Raw genomic sequence first — 23,232 nt, 5'->3', positions numbered from 1 at the left:
TGAACAGTTGTTGACCTGAAACGTTAACTGCTTCTTTCTCCAAAGATGAAGCCAGATCTGTCAAGTATTTCCAAAGTTTCCTGTTTTTATACTTTTCACCTGATTTAAAACTCTCAGCTTGTGACGTGTTATTTATTGCACAGACGTACACTCGCTTTAAAAGCAAAACAACATCATATCTAAAAGAAATCCATTCTGTCAGAGACAGCAGGGACTGCAAACACCAGTCTTCTGCTCAGCTGAATAGGAAATGGTTGCAGCACATCAGATATGTCTGTTGCTTATCAAAGTGATGAGACAAACTTTGGTGCCGCCGGTTATCGTCATACGATGTTTTTGATTTCAGTAGGACTATTCAGGCTCTTACGTTCATGCACTGCACCTTTTTTCAATTAAATGAAAACTTTGTGCTTCTCTCAAAGTAAATAAAGGTGTAGGGCAACATAACCTGAAATGTTGGCCCAGTTATTCGCTCCCAGGCCAGATGAAAAATGAGATGGCAGAGAAACCAGAACTGAGCGCTGAATAAATAATAGCTCAAAATCCATTTCTTTAAAAAAAGCATTTAATCTGCTTGGCCAGAATTTCTGTACCCTTGGTTTTAAGAAAGACCAGGGATGGTAATTGCCTCTGGAATGAATGAGGGGGCAGGCTGGACAGAAGGCCTGACTCTGTGTTCCGACATTCTGATTAATTAATTAAAAATGAGATTGAAACAAAAAACAGCCCTTGCCTCTCACCTCCACCATATGCTCCCTTTGCCAGTTCTTGCTTTTCTACTCATGGTGCCTTTTATCAGCAATGTCAACCCATGCCCCTCTATCTACCCACTGTGTCCCTTCATACTACCTATGCTTCCAAAATACCCATGTCCTATTAGTGCCGATGCCAATTTAGTGCTGAATATTTTCCCCATCCACCACTCTTTGGCCTTAACTTTTCCATATCTGCTAATTGCCTTTCACAGTTCTTTGACAACTTAGAGAGTATTTTTACAGTTCCATTGAGTTTATGCAGCTTTTTATGCACCATGATTTTACTTTTAATAATTCCAAGGGGTGCTGTACCTCTTCTAGGGGATGGTTTATCTTTCAAAAGGCTCCCCTGGCTATCCAAATGAGTTCACCAAGTTCAAATCTTCTCTTGCATAACAACAAAATATTGTTGATGCTGGAATTTGAAACAAAAACTGAAAATGCTGGAAAATCTCAACAGACCTGACAGCGTCTGTGGAGAGAGAAAAGAGCCAACATTTCGAGTCTGGATGACCCTTCAAATCTTCTTGTACTTGTTTTAATCTGCACGCTCTTGTTTCACACTTCTGGTCTACCAAAATTCGACTTCAGTGGAGGCAGCTAGTGATTTAAGTGGCCAGCTTATTAGGTTCGTAGAGTGCATTTGAGTCGTTTGATGTCTGAGCCTGCATAGATTATATGTTATCACATGTTGGAGTATAAACAGTGCAAATACACAAAAATGCAGACATAGAATGATAGAATCCCTACAGTGCAAAAGGAGGCCATTCAGCCCATTGATCCTGGACGGATAATGATCCCGCCCAGGCCTGTAACCCCACGTATTTACCCTGCTAATCCCACTGACACGCATTCTGCAGACCTAATTTTCCATCTCAGTTTACTCAGGTAAGTTCGCAGTGAGCAGTTGTCAAAGCAGCTGAGTCTTACAGCTCTTACTGTTTGAATGCTTAATGTTTTCAGACGACAACTTATCCACACAGTTCCTACCTGCCTGAAATGGCAGAAATGTGGCTGTGCCGTTTCAAAATGTGTATCTTGCAATTCGGCTGAATTTCTGCAGAGGTTTTCCTGACTCCCATTTCTTTGGAGTGTCCATGGATCTTCTGCTGAAGCTAGGGCAGGAGATGGGAACATCATCTGTGGAAAGTGTTTATTATATAAAATACAGCATTAAAAAACACTGAATCATAAGACATGAGCTATAATTAACTTGAATATTTCCATTCTTCATTGTGATTCATACTGACTCACTGGGTATGAGTTCCCTTGGCATATTTTGTATTGCCTGCAAATATAAGATGTGTTCATAATTTATATTAGGTACGGGTGGCACAGTGGTCAGCTGTGCTGCCTCATCGGGCCAGGGACCCGGGTTCATTTGTGGCCTTGGGTCACTGTCGAGTACAATCTGCTTGTGTCTCCGTGGATTTCCTCTGGGTGCTCCAGTTTCCTCCCACAGTCCAAAGATGAGTGGGATAGGTTGATTGGTCATGGTGAATTGACTCTTATTGTCAGGGGGATTAGCAGGGTAAATATGTGGGATTACAGGGATAGGCCTGGATAGAATTGTTGTTGGTCAGGCTCATTGGGCCGAATGACCTCCTCCTGCACTGTACGGATTCTATCATTGTAAGTCTACATGTTTGTGTATTTGCATTGTTTATACTCCAACACGTGATAAGAAAGACGATGCATTCTGAAGTCGCAAAACTGTGGCGTAAGTTTGACTGAATTTGAAAGCAGAAATGTCAGGAAGAGGGAAAATTAGGTTCTTTAAAAAAATATATAAAAAATACGTTCTTTGGATGTGGTCATCACGAGCAAAGCCAATATTTATTCCCTAACTTAAATTGTTGTCACCTTGCATTGCTGCAGTCCATTTGATGGAGGTAAACCTGGTGTTGTGAGACTTCTTACTGTGTTTACCCCAGTCCAACTCCAGCATCTCCACATCATGAAGGTGTTGCCACACTGTGGTTGGGCAGGGAGTTCTGGGATTTCAGTCCAGTAACTTCCAAGTCAGGATGGTGTGAGGCTTAAAAGAACACTTGGAGATGGTGATGTTCCGTACATCTGTTGCCCTTGCTCTTCCAGGTAGTAGATATCATGGGTTTGGGAGGTATTGTTGAAGAAGACTTGGTGAGTTGCTGTGCACCTTGTACGTACTGCTGCCGTAGTGTTCCAGGTGGACTGAGCGAATGTTTAAGCTAGGGGATTGATTACTGATAATAAAGTAGCATTTACACCACAGAAGGAAATTAGTTATCATCAAGCTTTTTATTGCCTTTTTTTTTGCTCACTGGGTTCACTGATTGCAGAGTTCGTTCAAAAATAAATTACAGGGTTAACGCATTGTACAGATTCCACTGACCTCAAGGGAAAAAAATGGAACTTGCAATCATGTAACTTTTTATTATATTCCCCAAACACCTCAAAGCACATCACATGCAAGGAATTGTTTTGAAGCGTAGTCATTGCAGTGTTGGTGTATATGCAGCCATTTTTCAGACAAAAAGGTCTCACAGACAACATTCACATGAATGAATAGCTAATCTCTTTTTGGTTCATGGAATTGTAAAATATCTGCATAACAATTACCTTCACCATTGTGCCTGGGCCAGCACTTCAACTAGAACATTCTGCTGTAATCCCATCTGGGTGCTCCATTTTCTATCCTTTCACAGAAGAACCGTAGGCATTTACAGCATGGAAGGGGGCCATTCGGTCCATTGAACTAGCTGACAAGTAGCTGTTTGTGTATTCATGTTGTTCCTATTTGGAACAAGGGCGCTTGAAGGGACTGATGTCCTGATGACGTCATTGGCCGTTTGCACGGGAAACGGACAGCCTATCCTAACAGCCTGCAGAGTAAACACCTTTCTAAAAGAGTTATTGTTTATTTTTACCTTTGTGGTCCGCAAGCCTATCCATTAAATATACCACAGTAACATTCAGCCTCATCCCCCTTTCAGTTCTTATAGCCTTGTCAGTTTTGGCACAAGTGCGTGTTCGAGAAAATGTTATGAGTATTTCTGCCTCTACCACCCTTTCTCAGCCGATGAGTTCCAGATGCTCACCACCCTCTGAGTGAAAATATTTAAACTTGAACTCCCTTTGGAATCTGTTTCATATTTTTCCTTTGTAAATATGGCTGATGGTTAATTAATTTTAAGCCCAAAATATTTGTTCAATTCAAATTAAGACAAATTCATATTCAAAGAAGTAGGTTAATTGTAGTTGGTGGATGGATGTTGGCTTGGACCCTGGGCATTCTGCTAATAGTGATTTGGAAGCTTTAATGTTTGCCTAAAGTACTGGAGTAATTGGGCAAGACATCAATTCCATTTCTTATCTGAAGTGGTAGGAAGCACAGCATTCTTTCAGGATTGCTCGGAATTATTAAGTTGCTGTGTTAGATTATGTACCTACATCTTGGAATGAGCTGAATCAACACCTAAATCAGAAGCAAAAGTACTAGCAACTGACTCAAGCACGTACTAAAACCTGTTTCTGTTTTGCTTTTATCAAGTTGAGTTTCTCATCCTGGTTTTCAAATTCCTTCATGGCCTTGTGCCTGCCTAACTCTGTAATCTCCTCCAACCCTCCAACGATCTACATTCCTCTAATTCTGGCCTCCTGTGTTTTCCCAGTATGTTCGCTGCACCTTTGGTGGGTGTGCCTTCGGTTGCCAAGGCCCCAAACTCAGTTGGAGATTCCTCCCTACATTCTCCACCTCCCTACCTTAAAATTTACCTCCTTGACCAAACTTGTGGTCATCTGACTTTATATCTAATTTGTGGCTCGATGTCATACATGGTTTTACAATATTCCACTAGGTTTAAGTAAGAAGTCTCAGGTGAATAATGAAGGAACAGTGCTCCGAAAGTTTGTGCTACCAGATAAACCTATTGGACTTAACCTGCTGTTGTGAGACTTCTTACTGTGTCCACCCCAGTCCAGTGCCGGCACCTTCATATCACCATTAGGTTAAAGGCACTATATAAGTATATCCATTTTGTCCTTGTTGGTGAGATCTTGGCTATTTTTACAAGTTTCTGCAGATCTTCTGCAGGGGATGATTTTATGATCTTAATAAATGGCAGAGCAGGCGCGAGGGCCCAGATGGCCTACTCCTGCTCCTAGTTCTTATGTTCTTTTAAGATGTGGTAGGTATTGGAGAGAATATTCACAGAAAGTCAGCCCTTAGATTATTTCTTTGTGGACAGAATGCTCATAAGGTATTCATTCTTTCTTTTAATCTCGGCTTTGTATGGAATCAAAAGAAATGGGGGAGATATTACATGGGTTTTTTGCATTCGTATTTACTAAGGAAACTGGCATGGAGTCTACGGAATAAGGCAAACAAGTAGAGAGGTCAATGAAAACTATACAGATTAAAGGGGAGGAGGTGCTTGCTGTCTTGAGGCAAGTCAGAGTAGATAAATCCCCAGGACCGGACAGAGTATTCCCTCAGACCTTGAAGGAGACCTGTGTCGAAATTGCAGGTGCCCTACAGAAATATTTAAAATATCGGTCTCCACAGGTGAGGTGCCGGATGATTGGAGGATAGCTCATGTTGTTCCGTTGTTTAAAAAAGGCTCAAAAAGTAATCCGGGAAATTATAGGCTGGTAAGTTTGACGTCAGTAGCAGGTAAATTATTGGAAGAAGTACTAAGGGATAGGATCTACAAATACTTGGATTTACAGGGACTTATTATGGAGAGTCAACATGGCTTGTGCGTGGTAGGTCATGTTTAACCAATCTATTAGAGTTTTTTGAGGAGGTTATCAGGAAAGTGGATGAAGGGAAGGCAGTGGATGTTGTCTACATGGACTTCAGTAAGGCCTTTGACAAGGTCCCACATGGGAGGTTAGTTAGGAAGGTTCAGTCTCTAGGTAAACATGGAGCGGTAGTAAATTGGATTAAACATTGGTTCAATGGAAGAAGCCAGCGAGTGGTAGTGGAGGATTGCTTCTCTGAGTGGAGGCCTGTGACTAGTGGTGTGCCACAGGGATCAGTGCTGGGTCCATTGTTGTTTTTCATCTATATCAATGATCTGGATGATAATGTGGTAAATTGGATAAGCAAATTTGCTGATGATACAAAGATTGGAGGAGTAGTGGACAGTGAGGAAGGTTTTCAAAATTTGCAGAGGGATTTGGACCAGCTAGGAAAATGGGCTGAAAAATGGCAACTGGAGTTTAATGCAGACAAGTGTGACGTATTGCACTTTGGAAGGACAAAGAAAGGTAGAACATACAAGGTAAATAGTAGGACACTGAAGAGTGCAGTAGAATAGAGGGATCTGGGAATACAGGTACATAATTCCCCAAAAGAGGCGTCACAGGTAAATAGGGGCGTAAAGAGTGCTTTTGGAACATTGACCTTTATAAATCAAAGTATTGAGTATAAGAGTTGGAATGTTATGGTGAGGTTGTATAAGACATTGGTGAGGCTGAATTTAGTGTGTTGTGTACAGTTTTGGTCACCTAATTACAGGAAGGATATTAATAAGGTTGAAAGAGTGGAGAGAAAGCTTACAAGGATGTTGCCGGGACTTGAGAAACTGAGTTACAAAGAAAGGGTGAATAGATTAGGACTTTATTCCCTGAAGCATAGAAGAACGAGGGGAGATTTGATAGAGATGTATAAAATTATGATGGGTATTGATAGAGTGAATGCAAGCAGTGCGGTAGTGCAAGCAGTGACTAGTGCAGTAGACAGAGGGGAACCGGTGGATGTGGTGTTTCTCGATTTTCAAAAGGCATTTGATAAGGTGCCTCACAAAAAGTTGCTTCAGAAGGTTAGGGTGCACGGAGTTGGGGGTAAGGTGTTAGCGTGGATAGAGGATTGGTTGTCTAATAGGAGGCAGAGAGTTGGTATCAATGGGTGCTATTCTGATTGGTGGTTGGTGACTAGTGGAGTGCCGCAGGGATCGGTGCTGGGCCTCAGCTATTTACCATTTATATAGATGATCTGGAGGAGGGGGCTGAGTGTAGGGTGTTGAAATTTGCTGATGACACGAAGATGAGTGGAAAAGCAAATTGTGCGGAGGGTGTGGAAAGTCTGCGGAGGGATCTGGATAGGCTGAGCGAGCGGGCGAGGACCTGGCAGATGGAGTACAATGTTAGCAAGTGTGAGGTTATCCACTTTGGCAGAAATAATAGTAGGAGGGATTACTATTTAAAGGGCGAAAAGCTGCAGCATGCTACGGTGCAGAGGGACCTGGGGATCCTTGTGCACGAGTTGCAAAAACCCATTCTGCAGGTGCAGCAGGTGATCAAGAAGGCGAATGGGATGTTGGCCTTTATAGCGAGGGGGATAGAATATAAAAGCAGGGAGGTCTTGCTGCAACTATACAGGGCACTGGTGAGGCCGCAGCTGGAGTACTGTGTGCAGTTTTGGGCGCCGTACTTGCGCAAAGATACTTTGGCCTTGGAGGGAGTGCAGAGGAGGTTCACTAGGCTGATACCGGAGTTGAGGGGGTTGAGCTATGAGGAGAGGCTGAATAAATTAGGCTTGTACTCATTAGAGTTTAGAAGAATGAGGGGAGATCTCATTGAGACGTATAAGATGATGAATGGGATGGATAGGATAGAGGTGGAGAGACTCTTCCCGCTCAGAAAGGATAGTAAGACTAGGGGGCACAGCCTCAAGATAAAGGGGGGGCGGTTTAGAACGGAGTTGAGGAGGAACTTCTTCACTCAAAGGGTGGTGAATCTCTGGAATTCTCTGCCCGTTGAAGTGGTGGAGGCTACCTCGCTAAATATTTTTAAGACGCGGGTTGATGGGTTTTTGATAAGAGAGGGGATTAAGGGTTATGGGGAGAGGGCGGGAATGTGGAGCTGAGCCACGACAGATCAGCCATGATCTTATTGAATGGCGGGGCAGGCTCGAAGGGCTAGTTGGCCTACTCCTGCTCCTATTTCTTATGTTCTTATGTTCTTATGAGGGGGTTGGACTATGAAGAGAGACTAAATAGACTGGGTTTGTACTCGTTGGAGTTTAGAAGGATGAGGGGGGATCTTATAGAGACGTATAAGATAATGAAAGGGATGGAAAGGATAGAGGTAGAGAGATTCTTCCCACTCAGAAAGGATAGCAGGACTAGAGGGCACAGCCTCAAGATAAGGGGGGGCGCAGTTTAGAACGGAGTTGAGGAGGAACTTCTTCACTCAAAGGGTGGTGAATCTCTGGAATTCTCTGCCCGTTGAAGTGGTGGAGGCTACCTCGCTAAATATATTTAAGTCACGGGTAGATAGGTTTTTGACAGATAAGGGAATTAAGGGTTATGAAGAGAAAGCAGGAAAGTGGAACTGAGCCACTTCAGATCAGCCATGATCTTATTGAATGGCGGGGCAGGCTCAAAGGGCTAGATGGCCTACTCCTGCTCCTATTTCTTATGTTCTCAAGCAGGCTTTTTCCACTGAGACTAGGAGAGAAAAAAACTAGAGGACATGGGTTAAGGGTAAAGGGGGAAAAGTTTAAAGGGAATACTGAGCGGCGGGGGGCTTCTTCACACAGAGTGGTGGGAGTGTGGAATGAGCTGCCAGACAAAGTGGTGAATACGGGCTCACTTTTAACATTTAAGAAAAACTTGGACAGGTGCATGGATGAGAGGGGTGTGCAGGGATATGGTCCGGGTGCAGGTCAGTGGGACTAGGCAGAAAAATGGTTCAGCACAGCCAAGAAGGGTCAAAAGGCGTGTAGTATTCTATGGTTCTATCTGTGAAAGTTGACAAGACATTTTACAGTATACATTTGTATTCAGAGAGCCTTAGCTGGAACTCCAAGCTTCAAGTTCACAGTAACTTTACCCAAATGTTTTTATTTATGTTCTTGTTTTTGCATTCAAGGGCTGTTGCAGTTTTTGGAAATGATTGTCTGCAATTCTTTCAGGAAATTGATTTTTGTCAGTACCTCAAAGTGTATCTTTACACTGTACTCAGTCTTTTCAATAAAGTCAATTGGAAAATAAGATCAGACATAGTTATACTTTTTGCTATTGGTGGAAACCAATTTCACTCCTTTGTTTGGAGCCAGTGGTTTCAATTAATGAATCTGTTATTAAGAAAATTCGACAATTTTGGAACAAGAGTTGAAACACTAGACTCAAACGTATTAGATATGTAATCATAATCTACAGGATGGGTTACAAACAGGAGTCGGCCATGCGAGCCTGTTTCGTCACTCAGTTAAACCATGGCTGATCTGTACTCTAGCTTCATCTTTCTGTCTTGGTTCTTTAAATCCTTAATACCCCTCCATACACAACCTAGTGATCCCGGATTCCTCCACCATATTGATGCCCAGCTTAATGAGTTGGACAAGACATTAGTAAAACTGCACTTGGAATACTGTGTACAGTTCTGGTCACTCTATTATAGAAAGGATATTATTAAACTAGAAAGAGTGCAGAAGAGATTTACTAGGATGCTACCGGGACTTGATGGTTTGAGTTACAAGGAGAGGCTGGATAGACTGGGACTTTTTTCTCTGGAGTGTAAAAGGCTGAGGGGTGATCTTACAGAGGTCTATAAAATAATGAGGGGCATAGATCAGCTAGATAGTCAATATCTTTTCCCAAAGGTAGGGGAGTCCAAAACTAGAGGGCATAGGTTTAAGATGAGAGGGGAGAGATACTAAAGTGTCCAGTTGGGCAACTTGTTCACACAGAAGGTGATGAGTGCCTGGAATAAGCTGCCAGAGGTAATAGTAGAGACCGGTACAATTTTGTCTTTTAAAAAGCATTCAGACTGTAAAATGGTTAAGATGGGTATAGAGGAATATGAGCCAAGTGCGGGCAGTTGAGACTAGCTTAGGGATTTAAAAAAAAGGGCAGCATGGACAAGTTGGGCCGAAGGGCCTGTTTCCATTCTGTAAAGCTTTATGATACCTGATTAGCATGGTCTGCAGCAACCCAGAACTTCTGATCTCAAGCAGTCCGATAGCTTCAGCGTCTGAGTCGCCGGATTATAGGCGCGTGCCACCCTTAACACCCTTGCCCATAGAATTATTAATTTCAAATTTCCACTGACCTAGCCTCAACCATGGTTTTTGAGGGGGGGGGGGGGGAGGAAGCTGAAATTGTGCTGACCATCCCCACCCCAGCAATCCACCACCCCACTTCTGCACCATTTTAAAGCCAACAGACCCTTCCTGAAGAGCAGTGCCCAGAACTGAACACAGTGAGCTCTATTGAGAGCACCTCTGGCTTTGCTCTTTCTATATCAACTGTTAGGTTATGATGATGTAAAATACAGAAATTTATTCTGCAGCTGAAGTGCAACAATATTTAATCAGAGCAGTCCATTTAAGGCCACTGAGACTAATTGTTGTAAATAACATAATGTCAGCACCATTAGAGGTTAATTGCCTTTGCCGAAGGAAGATCAGTGTATTTTGTTTTAGCAATTTCTGGTTCTAGGTCAGATGAAAGCAATACGAAATGATTGTCTCGCTGTTTTTCTGACACTTTTGACACTTCAGTGAAATCTGAAGTGCGACGATTGAAATGTGACACTCAAAATTGTTTAATACACCTAGATAAGTAATATTGTCGATGCTGTCATTTGTGGATCAGAGTTCCCTCACTTTTGATACATCTAGTTTGAAAATGACATTATAAAATCCTTGGCCTGTAAAATGTAGCAGATTCTCTGACATATTGATTTAGTAGCAGTGTTTATGCTTGCTGTGGAACTGGGTGATTCAGGATAAATTTAGTCACACAAGTCTGTCTGTCCCTGAACTGAATCCTCAAAGCAGCAGCAGGAACAACGGCAGCACATGCCTCTGTGTCTCAATGACATCACAAATAGCTGCATTTTGCACTCTTGTAAGTTTTTCATTACTTGAATATTGTTGATGAATATACTTTCTAAAATAGCATGTTTCTTTGACATTCCTGCAATATCTGAACTCACTGTGAGACACAAACTGCCCAGGATTAAACCAATATTGAATCACCGCTCTAGCAGAAATCAGTGAAGGGCTGTAAGACTGAATGACATTTACTCTCGGCTAAGGACGACTGTAGCAACTTCATTACGACTGCTTGGCTGAAGTCAGTGAACTCAGCGTAGATAGGGAACAAACCTCCCATTTCCTTAGTGTCTGTATGAACATGGCACATGGCGTTTATTATGTTCAGAGTGGCAAATTGCATTTATTCGCTGCGCTATCATTCAGGTCCTTGACTTGCATTTACCACAGTGCAGATTGCAACACTGAGCACTGATTTATCAGCTGGAGAGTGAAGATGTGCTCCTGAATGATTCACAATTCCTAACAAGGTGGCCCTGCACGCATCAACATCTTTTGCACGAGTGCCAAAGTGTAAGTACTTTTGCAGAATTGTACCAAACTGCAGCCCTTCACACTAGCTCTTGAACAATTGTTACTCACCAAAGATTTACCAGGAAGCACCGATGCTGGTATCGATGAATCTGGGTTTCCTCCGGGTGCGCCAGTTTCCTCCCACAGTCCGAAAGATGTGCAGTTTAGGGGAATTGGCCATGCTAAATTCTCCCTCAGGGTACCCAAACAGGCGCCAGAGTGTGGCCACTAGCGAATTTTCACATATAACTTCATTACAGTATTAATGTAAGACTACTTGAGACAATAATAAATTTAGAACAGGTGAAATCAGCAACAACGACCTGACTTGACAGCTATTCAGCTGAGATGATGTTCATCATTGAGACAAACACCTAAGCCTACATGATGCACAACATAAATCCAATAGCTAAAACACCACATGACCTGAAAGTAGCCAAAACAGCCAGACAAAAGATAGGGAGATACTGCGCAACCAAATGATGCATCCATTTATGTCAAGAGGTCCAAACTGCCTGTGACAATGGAAATCTGCAATGTTACGATGAGGTACTTGCATCAAATATTAAATTTCAATTAATCTGCTGGACTCATTTTTTTAAGAATACTGTTTTTGTTGAAGCAAGAAGCTGAGTCCCATCAAGGTGGCTGAGTCTAACCTACATCACCATCCTCCGCACAGACAGCTAGTCGAGGAAACTTGTTACTGATAATGATATCCCCTGGAAAATGTAAACAACCCTTTTCTGACCTTATCAAAGACATCTATGGCAGCTATCAACAGTACTCAACAATTGGAAACACATCATTCAAAGGATAATTGTTTGGATAAAAGACCTTGGCTACTTAAGATAAATTAGAGTTATCACTGGAGTATACAATTATTGTTTGAACTACTGGCAGTTGGAGAGATAATTCTTAACAAGCCAAGCCTGTTGTGAGTGATCTTTAAGCTCATGTTTTTCAGAAGAAGAATGGAAGTGTTTGAGTGAAGGGAAAACCCCTGCCCACCTCTCTCTCATTGCAGCTAAAAGCTGAGCGTTGTCCACTAATGTGACTGTGACTCCATTTGGAGTAGAGAGATAAAAAAAACTCGACTCCTCAGCTGTGTCTCCAGAGGAACAATCAGTTTGGTTATCCACATCTTTGAACCCAAAGCATCAAGCACTTTATCCATCAGCCAGACAAGACAGCAAGCTACTAACTGTAAACTTCTTTTAAAAATTACGCACTCTAATTTGGCCAAATCTATCCTCCCCTACTTTGTAAGCTATATTTATGTATATGGTTTTGAACTTGCGTGTGTGTGTGTGTGTGTGTGTGTGTGTGTGTGTGTGTGTGTGTGTGTGTGTGTGTGTGTGTGTGTGTGTGTGTACACAAAACAAAGATGTGCACGATAGGTGGATTGGCCATGCTAAATTGCCTCTGAGTGTCAGGGGGACTAACTAGGATAAATGCATGGGGTTATGGGGATAGGATCTGGGTGGAATTGTGGTCATTGCAGACTCGATGGGCCAAATGGCTTCCTTCTGCACTGTAGGGATTCTATGGATGTGTGTATGTGTTTCTGGAAGTGAGTACATCGAATTGGCAAAGATGCCCTTAGCCAACACACAGCCCTGTTAAGATCAAATGAGGAGAAATGACTCACCTGGTCATAGCAATGAGCTATGCATAAAGCGATCCATCCTCCAGGTGATGCAAAACTCATCATACCGTACAAAAACAAAGGCAGCAGAGGAGGCGGCAACAACTGCAGGGACTCCTTGCTCCTTAGCATCATGGGGGAGGCCTTTGCTAGTGTCATACTTTTTGAAAAAAAACTGCATCTATTGGCAGGCTGAGTGTATCTGGAAATATAGTGAAGTTTCTGTGCCAGGAGATTTACCGTGGACGTGATCTTCTCCTTACACCAGCTCCAAGAGAAGGGAACAGCCTCTTTACCTTGATACAGATCTCATCAAGGTAGAGCAGGACTCAACAAGATTTTGGGAAAAATTGACTATTCATCAAATCTCCTCAGTCTCCTCTGCTCCTTCCATGACAACATGCACTGTACTGAACAGTTCGATGGTTCCGACAGAGTGAAGAATGAAGTGGAACAGGGCTGTGTCTCAGCCCCCACTCTGTTTAGCATCTTCTTCTCCATGTTCCTGACCTTCACTTTCCCTGCAAGTATGGAAGGAGTTTACTCGCACATTAGGTCAGACAGCAAGCTCTACAATCTCTCAACGCTGAAAGCAAAGACAAAACACATCACATCCTCGTCAGAGAACTCACAGCTACAAAGACCTGTGGACTGTCTCTCCCATGCCTGTAACATGTTTTGGTCATCAATAAGCTTCAAGAAAGCCCTGGTCCTGGGACAAAGACATCACCACCCCATTTTAGTAACTTGAAGTAACACCCCATTGGAAATAATGAGCAGATTCTGCTACCTCGTTTCCATGGTGACAGAATCTTTCCCTTGTTACAGAGCTCGATACACACATTAGACCATAAGACATAGGAGCAGAATTAGGCCACTCGGCCCATCAAATCTGCTCTGCCATTCAATCATGGCTGATATTTTTCTTATCCTCATTCTCCTACCTTTTTCCCATAACCCCTGATCCCCTTATTAATCAAGAACCTATCTATCTTTGTCTTAGAGATACTCAATGACCTGGCCTCCAAAGTCTTTTGCGGCAAAGAGTTTCACAGATTCAGCACTCTCTGACTGAAGAAATTCCTCCTCATCTCTGTTTTAAAGGATTGTCCCTTTAGCCTGACTTTGTGCCCTCTGGTTCTAGTTTTTCCATTAGTGGAAACATCTTCTCCACGTCCACTCTATCCAGTCCTCGCAGTATCCTGTAAGTTTCAATAAGATCCTCCCTCATCCTCCTAAACGCCATTGAGTATAGACCCAGAGTTCTCAACTGTTCCTCATACAACATTGGGAAAGCAACAAGCGCCTTTGGGTGACTCACAAAACATAAATGGAATAACTTAAGCTGACCCATAGGACCAAGCTGATGGTTTCCAAGGCCTGTGTTCATAGCAACTTGCTGTATCACTGTGAAACATGGACAACTGACAGCTGTAAAGAAGAGAAGCTCAATAATTTCAATCTTTGAATATGGATACATCCTGACAGCACAAAATTATAAAGACAGAAGGGGCAATCTTATTAAAAAAATTTGAAGTCCAAAACTAGCTTGAAAACAGGAGGGTTTTGGATCCATTTTTCAACGAGTCCAATTGTTGCATCGTATGCATTTAGTGCAGTTTTAAAAGTCCTGAAATCTGTTTCTCGCCAGTAAGGGGAGTGGGAGACACCTAAATTACCCAAAAGCTGGCTATAGCAGCAGAGGGTGTCATTGCACATGTGCAGGTCTCTGTGCTCTGAGAACAACAGAGACCAGTCACTACCTCTGCTGCTGTAGCAGGCTGGCTTCCATAGCGCAGCACTCCTGTGCCACCGTGGGGCCCTGAGGCCATTCACAACCCCACCAGACCAGACTGATCACCCCTGCATCCTCCACCCCGATAATCACGCAGAGAGCACAGCGATTGGTAGTGGAGGGAGAGAGGACCACCGCTGCTCTACATAGCTTTCAGTGGGAATGGAGAGGGGGAGGTCTGCCCCTGGTCTGGCTCTACTCCCTTGGAACTACCCAGTGCCCGGTGGGCAGCGCAGGGTGCCTGGTGGGCACTGCCAGAATGCCAGGCTGGCACTGCATAACGGGCACCCCTCCTTGACCCCGACTTCCCAGCGGGTCTCAATGGCCTCTAATTCTACCAACGAGGCCATCACGTCTGATCTAGCTATGATTCTCATTGGAGAGAACTTCCCCCAGCAATGCTGAAGAGATGAGTGAGCCTGGATGATACTGTCCCAGGCTTGCTAATTCTATTTGTTATATTTACATTAAATTTAATTAATTTATTCAGCCTCATGCTGGAAATGGGTGTGAGGCTAATCTCATCGGATACCTGGTGCCGGAAAGATCATGAACGTGAGAAATCCGGTGCGAAACTGATTTCTTAGCTCTCTCATGATATTACTAGCCTGTCTTGCCTATTGACCAGTGGGTGAAATGGTAGAGCTTCCAAGTGTTTTGCTACTTATCAAACAGAGGCAGGTTTGGTAGATTGAACACATTTGCAGGACGGAAGATGGTCTCATACCCAAGGATGCGTGGATCAGTACCTGGGACTTTGATGTTGTGGCCATTTCTGAGACATGGATAGAGCAGGGTCAGGAATGGATGTTGCAGGTTCCGGGGTACAAATGCTTTAGTCGGAGTAGAGAAGAAGGTAGAAGGGGGGGTGGGGTAGCATTGCTAGTCAAGGACTGTATCACAGTGTCGGAGAGAAAGTTTGATGAGGACTTGTCAGTTGAGGTAGTATGGGCGGAGATTAGAAATAGGAGAGGAGAGGTCACCCTGTTGGGAGTCTTTTATAGACCTCCTAAAAGTTCTAGAGAGGTTGAGGAAAGGATTGCGGAGACAATCCTGGTTAGGAGTGAAAGTAATAGGGTAATTGTTATGGGGGACTTTAACTTTACGAATATTGATTGGAGTTGCTATAGTTCTAGCTCGCTAGAGGGGTCAGTGTTTGTACAAAGCGTGCAGGAAGGTTTTTTGTCTCAGTATGTAGACAGGCCAACTAGAGGTGAGGCTATATTGGATTTGGTGCTGGGAAATGAGCCAGACCAGGTGCTAGACTTGGAAGTTGGTGTGCATTTTGGTGATAGTGACCACAATTCGGTTACGTTCACCTTAGTGATGGGAAGAGATAGGCGTGAACCTCGGGTCAGCAATTTTAGCTGGGGTAAGGGCGATTATGAGGCTATCAGGAGTGAATTAGGAAGCATGGATTGGATTAGGGGATTACAGGGACTGGGAACATCTGAAATGTGGAATTTTTTCAAGGAGCAGCTACTGCGAGTCCTTGATAGGTATGTCCCTGTCAGGCATGGTGGATTTGGTAGATCTAGGGAACCGTGGTGCACTAAAAGAGTTGAGTCGATGGTTAAAAAGAAAAAGGAGGCTTATGTTCGGATGAGATTGGAGGGCTCAGATAGTGCACTAGAAAGCTTTAGATTGGCTAGGAGGGAGTTGAAGAGTGAGTTGAGAAGGGCTAAAAGAGGACATGAGAAGACTTTGGCTGATAGGATTAAGGAGAATCCTAAGGCGTTCTATAAGTATGTCAAGAACAGAAGGTTGGTCAGGGCAAGATTAGGGCCAGTTACAGACAGCAGGGGGAAGTTGTGTGTGGAACCGGAGGAGATTGGAGAAGTATTGAACCAATATTTCTCTTCGGTGTTCACGCAGGGGGACATGAATATAGCTGAGGAGGACATTGGGTTGCAGGGGTGTAAAATAGACAGTATTACGGTTGATAAAGAGGATGTGCTGGAAATTCTTGAGGGGCTGAAAATAGATAAGTCCCCTGGTCCGGATGGGATCTACCCTAGGATTCTCTGGGAGGCTAGAGAGGTGATTGCAGAGCCTCTGGCTCAGATCTTCAGGTCGTCATTGGTCTCTGGTGTAGTCCCGGAGGATTGGAGGATAGCGAATGTTGTCCCATTGTTTAAGAAGGGGAACAGAGACTTTGCCGGGAATTATAGACCGGTGAGTCTTACTTCTGTTGTGGGCAAGGTTTTAGAAAAAATTATTAGGGATAGGATTTATAGTTATTTGGAGTGTAATGAATTGATTAGAAATAGTCAGCATGGTTTTGTAGCAGGTAGGTCGTGCCTTACTAACCTTATTGAGTTTTTTGAGAAGGTGACCAAAGAGGTGGATGGGGGTAAGGCAGTTGACGTGGTATACATGGATTTTAGTAAGGCGTTCGATAAGGTTCACCATGGTAGGCTTCTGCAGAAAATGCAGATGTATGGGATTGTGGGTAATCTAGGAAGTTGGATCAGGAATTGGCTATCAGATAGGAGACAGAGGGTGGTGGTGGATGGTAAATATTCATCATGGAGTGCAGTTACGAGTGGTGTGCCTCAGGGATCTGTTTTGGGGCCACTGTTGTTTGTAATTTTTATTAATGATCTGGATGAGGGTATAGTTGGGTGGATTAGTAAATTTGCTGATGACACCAAAGTTGGAGGTGTGGTAGATTGTGAGGAAGGGTGTCATAGTCTGCAGGGAGACTTAGATAGGTTGCAGAGCTGGGCCGAGAGGTGGCGGATGGAATTTAATGCGGAGAAGTGTGAGGTAATTCACTTTGGTAGGAGCAACAGATGTGTCGAGTATAGGGCTAACGGGAGGACTTTGAATAGTGTGGATGAACAGAGGGATCTAGGTGTGTGTGTACATAGATCCCTGAAAGTTGGGAATCAAGTAGATAAGGTTGTCAAGAAGGCGTACGGTGTCTTGGCGTTTATTGGTAGGGGGATTGAATTTAGGAGTCGCAGTGTAATGTTGCAACTGTACACTACTCTAGTGCGGCCGCACTTGGAGTACTGTGTGCAGTTCTGGTCCCCGCATTACAAGAAGGATGTGGAGGCGTTGGAGAGGGTGCAGAGGAGGTTTACTAGGATGTTGCCTGGTATGGTGGGGAGGTCCTATGAGGAGAGACTGAGGGATCTAGGGTTGTTTTCGTTGGGAAGAAGGCGGCTAAGAGGGGATCTTATTGAAACATATAAGATGATTAGAGGTTTAGATAGGGTGGATAGTGATAGCCTTTTTCCTCGGATGGAGAAAGCTAGCACGAGGGGGCATGACTTTAAATTAAGGGGGGGTAGCTACAGGACGGATGTCAGGGGTAGGTTCTTTACCCAGCGGGTGGTGAGGGATTGGAATGCCCTGCCTGCTGCAGTTGTAGATGCGTCTAGTTTGGGGGCGTTTAAGAGATCTCTGGATAGGTTTATGGACGAAAAGGGATTGGTATAGGCTAGTGGGTCATTGTTTTTGTAACTGGTCGGCGCAACATCGTGGGCCGAAGGGCCTGTTCTGCGCTGTAATGTTCTATGTTCTATGTTCTATGTTCTATGACTTCCTGTATGATGAGGTAGCTGGAGCAAGGCAACCAACGGGACATCCAAACTTCTGCTTCAAAGATTCTTACAAATGTAACAAACACGGATACCTTGAGTTTAGATCAGGAGCTTAGTGTTCAGGAACTACAGTTCCTGGTGGATCTTGGGACTTCTGTACATGTACGATTGGGAAAGTGCTGTACATGTGGAGTTTGTCCATTGTCCTATCTTCAGGCTGGAAACATGCCATGCACATGTGCACAGATGGAAAGGAGAAGAAAGAAGAAACAGTGTAAAACTGCAGAACCTGAACAGGAGGAAGGTGCCCCAAGCAGCAGGAGACAGACAGGGAGAAGATTCCAAACAAGGGAGTGGGACAGAAAGAGCACCCAGAAAAACTCTCTAGTAATGGACAAGGACAGAGATTAGAAACAGATTCTATTGAGTAGATTTGAGAAAAAGGCGCAGAGCAATCGCCTCCAAATTGAAGAGAGAGAGAAAGGTACAAGGAGCAGACTTGAAGCATAGGTGGTGGCACCGTGGTTAGCGCTACTATTTCACAATGCCAGGGACCCAGATTCAATTCCAGCCTTGGGTGACTGATTGGAGGTTCTCCCCATGTCTGTGTGGGTTTCCTCCAGGTGCTCCGGTTTCTTCCCACACTCCGAAGGTGTGCAGGCTAGATGGTTTGGCCATGCTAAAATTGCACTTGGAGTCATGGGAATAGAGCCTGGGTAAGATGTTCTCTTTGAGAGTCAGTGCATACTTGAAGGACTGAATAGTCTCCTTCTGCACTGCAGTGATTCTATTCTATGATTCTATGGTATGGCTTAAGAAAAGCCCTGAAGATCGTAGAGGTCAGTTGATGTTTGGTGACTCCTTATTGTGGGCCTTTGGTGAGGGGATGACTGAAGATCCGAAAGCGTGTTTGGAAAGTAAAGCTTGAGTGTACACGGAGATCCAGGAGATAAGAATCTCAGAAGGTGAGATTGAAACCCTGGGGTGAATCCTGGTTGAGACTGCCTTAGTGGGAGTGACGTCCAGGGAGAATTCCAAAGTGAGTTCTTCGAACATGGAAATTGGAACCCTTGTGAAAAAGACAAGAGTTTTAGTGAGACCAGTTGCCTCTACCATGTAACAATCATCTGGTTGTTGAGAAATCCATAGAATCTGTTTTGGTCACATCCGTCATTTCCTTTGGGGCCTGATGTATTTGTCCACAATTTGTTAGTTGGTTCACTGCATTTTAACCCTGAATATAAGAAAGAGAGTGTAAATTGTTTCATCATTCCGAATTTGTATGTGTATGTAGAGATAGCTGGGATAAAGGAATTGTGAATATTTGCATAATTTTTTGTGTTTTCAACCTTCTTGTTCAAATGTGTTAAAAGTTCATCAGTGGACTCCTGTGAATGTGTTCAATAACTTTCCTCCACAGTTTGTAAAAAAATTTAAAGTCAAGGTGTCTTGAGCTAGTTTTTGCTCTGACATTTCCTGTATTAACGTTCACTGAGATCGTAAGACATGACGAACCTGAACATAGATTATTAATAGCCAGTGGTCACTAGCTGATGACAGAAGAAAATAGCAATACTTCCTGTGGGTTGGCTTGCGCCACTCCCATGATGACCAGTGGCTACATTGGTTTGGCAACATGTGCCAATGGTGAAAACAATAGCCCATAGCGACAACAGGTCGCCAAATCGGTCTCAAGGATTGGCCTGTTGAGCCATCAGCAAATATGCACCATATGCAGACGCCATATTGCTTGCTGTGTGTCCACCATCTTTCATAGATGGAATGATAAGGACACATATACATCAAGGAGCTCTTATTTGTTATCCTTTCTAAATGCATTATCCAGTGAAGAGTCTGCTATTTACATCATCTCCATATTATTAATTCCAATTCATAGTGGGGTGGAGAAGTGAAGAGCCTTGTCTGTGTTTTTACATAAGAGGTTGCACTGATAAATGTAAACACAGAGATAATTGAGTACTGATAACATTGTCAGATATAGCTTAAAGTTTATTTATTAGTGTCACAAGTAGGCTTACAGTAACACTGCAATGAAGTTACTGTGAAAATCCCCTAGTCGCCACACTCTGGCACCTGTTCGGGTACACTGAGGGAGAATTTAGCATGGCCAATGTACGTAACCAGCACATCTTTCAGGCTGTGGGAGGAAACCAGAGCACCCGGAGGAAACTCATGCAGACACAGGGAGAACGTGCAGACAGTGACCCAAGCCCGGGAATTGAACCGGGTCCCTGACACTGTGAGGCAGCAATGCTAACCACTGTGTGGGAAATTGGGAACATACCAGATCACATTTTGAATGGAAAATTCAAGGGCTTTGGCCCTTCCATTCACAACATACCTGCAGTTGTTGTTATTTATAAAGCCAGTGTGCTGGAGCTTGCTGGAGCAGGCTACCTCCTAGTTAGATAAATATTTCCTGCACCCTTCAGCTGATTTCTTTTTTGCCCTGTAAGTTGCTGGAATTACCGGCTCATAAAGGGTGCAGCTGGGTAGCTGGACCCTTGGAGAACAATGGGTCCATGGTATATCTCCTCAAACAATGAGATGGAAGGATTGAGAAGTAAACATCAAAAGCTTGAAGTGTAAATTTGAGTGGGCAAATCCATTGTCAAATTAAACACAGAAGAGGAAATTAAAGAGGAAATAAAAGATATAAGCACTTTGAATTAGGCACTTTAAAAAATCCCCAACATCAATTCGCTCACTACCTGAAGAAATGAAACTCCATATTTTTAATTGCTCAACTAATGGATTAGTGGTTGATCGATGGTCATGCATAATTATCATGTTGTTAAATGGGTCACTCGAATTAACTTCTTGTGGTGAGTTAAATGGGGAAATTAATACACATTTGGGAGATTGGGAGTTAAGGATGAAGGACAGGTTTTGCAAAGCTAACACAGGTGATTCAGCACAACTCGCATGCCACTTGTGGTAATTCATATTTCATGGGTCATCTCTTCCTCACCATTGGTTATTGGCTGACATTTACGTTAATAACAATAAGTGTCATTCAAAAAGTGTATTTGTTCAGCAAATTCCAGTCTAAAACTTATCCTTAATGATTCTTTTGGTGGAAAGGTGGCAGCCAATTTACGCATAGCAAGTTCCCAAATATTGCATTAAAATAAATGATCATCAGTCATATAGAAGTTAGCTGAGGGATAACCATTGCCCAGGAGAGTGGAGCAAATCACTACTGTTGTTGGGGAGGCAGTGGGGCTGTGCTATTGTCACTCGGCTAATAACCCAAATGTCCAGCGTAATGTCCTGGGGACATAAGAACATAAGAAATAGGAGCAGGAGTAGGCCATCCAGCCCTTCGAGCCTGCCCCGCCATTCAATAAGATCATGGCTGATCTGTCATGTCTCAGTTCCACATTACCGCCCTCTCCCCATAACCCTTAATCCCCTCGCTTATCAAAAACCCATCAACCCGCATCTTAAAAATATTTAGTGAGGCAGCCTCCACCACCTCAACGGGCAGAGAATTCCAGAGATTCACCACCCTTTGAGTGAAGAAGTTCCTCCTCAACTCCGTTCTAAACCACCCCCCCTTTATCTTGAGGCTGTACCCCCTAGTCCTCCTGTCCTTTGGGACCCGGGCTCGAATCCCACCATGGAAGAAAGTGAAATTGGAATTCAATAAAAATCTGAAATTAAGAATCTACTGATAATCCTGAAACTGTTGTGATTATTGTAAAAACCCATCTGGTTCACTAATGTCCTTTAGAGAAAGAACTCTGCCATGGGCCAGACTCATAGCAATAGGGTTGACTCTCAAATGCCCTCTAAAATGGAGGGCAGTTAGGGATGGGCAATAAATGTTGGTCCAGCCAGTGACCCTCACATTCCATGAAATTAATTTTAAAAGCGGGATTCAGAAATGAGCAAGGCAGTTTGACCAATTCTAGCCCTTGAGTCTTGAAAGGAAGACATGCTGTCTCCCAGTCGACCCACATCTGCCGAGTTAAATTGATTGGCCACGCTAAATTGACCCTGATGTTAGGGGATTAGCAGGGTAAATATGTGGGATTACGGGAATAGGGCCTGGGTGGGATTGTGGTCAGTGCAGACTCAATGGTGGAACGGACTTCTTCTGCAATGTAGGATTCTAGAAAAATGGAAGGACAAAGTTCAGGAGGCAAGAAGGAAAATGAAATTTAATAAAGGAATTTCCTATGTTTGTTTTTCTTCATGTCATGTTACTTCTGTATATCAACTTTAATCATTTCTGAGGATATACAGAAACCTTTATTTTCTGAAAAGTGTTTCGCATAATTTTTGTGAAGGATGAGTTTACAGTATTTCCATGTTTGTCATATTAGATACCAGTGACAAGGCTTTACATCATTACTTTGTTTGAAAACAAAGTCAGTTTTATTATTTGTCAATATTAGGGAACAATTTTATTTTCAAATGCAGATTGCTCACTTAAAGTGCTGATCGGAACATTACTGGAAAGCTGATTTTATGCATTTCATACGCATGCAGCTAAAGAGAAGTCTGTCAGTGTGAAATTTAAAACACCTGACTTGTGTAGTATGTCAGTCGTGTGTGTTCAGTGTTATCGGCTGTAATGATAAAATAGGCAAGGAGGAACTTGAAACGTGGGTGAAATATTGCCTGTTAAAAGTACAGCGATCCGTTTGTTCCCCCCCCTCCCTCCTCCCCTTACAGCTTAGAAATGCTGACAAGCGCAGACAAGTAAAGGTAGCCTGCAGCTGCAGTACCTGCCACCGTCCTGGCAGCACCGACACCCCAGATGACATTTGGAAAAGGGGGTGCTGGAGGGAGGCCAGCGCAGTTTGATGTGGGCTCGCACACATTGACTCGGGCCGTGAGAATCGCAGCACGTACACACATAAAACCCAGTTTCATTTCAAAGAAAAAGAAGAAGAAGAAGAAGAGGCGCGGGGGGATAGATTTTTTTTTGTTGAACAGCCTAAAACCTCTCCTTATTTCTTTTTTGGTCAAAAAGTGTCCTTTTTTTAAAAAAAAGAAAATTAATGTTTGTGGGTAATCAGGTTTCCCCAGCCCCCTTTTTTTTTTAGCCGCGTGAATCAAAGGATATTTTATTGTGTCAGCTCCCCCACCTTTCCTGAGAGAGGTGTGTG

At 43.4% G+C, this 23,232-nt stretch overlaps 1 protein-coding gene across 3 annotated transcripts in view; it reads left to right on the top strand.

Annotated features, from left to right (window-relative positions):
• ctbp1 (C-terminal binding protein 1) overlaps positions 1-23,232 on the top strand; it is a 324,438-nt gene that overhangs the window by 57,422 nt on the left and 243,784 nt on the right. The gene's annotated exons all lie outside the window — the stretch shown is intronic.

Source organism: Carcharhinus amblyrhynchos, chromosome 1 (assembly GCF_965287045.1).
Source record: "Carcharhinus amblyrhynchos chromosome 1, sCarAmb.v2.hapA, whole genome shotgun sequence".
NCBI lineage: Eukaryota > Metazoa > Chordata > Chondrichthyes > Carcharhiniformes > Carcharhinidae > Carcharhinus > Carcharhinus amblyrhynchos.
The sequence above is the reverse complement of the archived record's forward strand: the minus strand, read 5'-3'. Positions and strand labels throughout refer to the sequence as shown.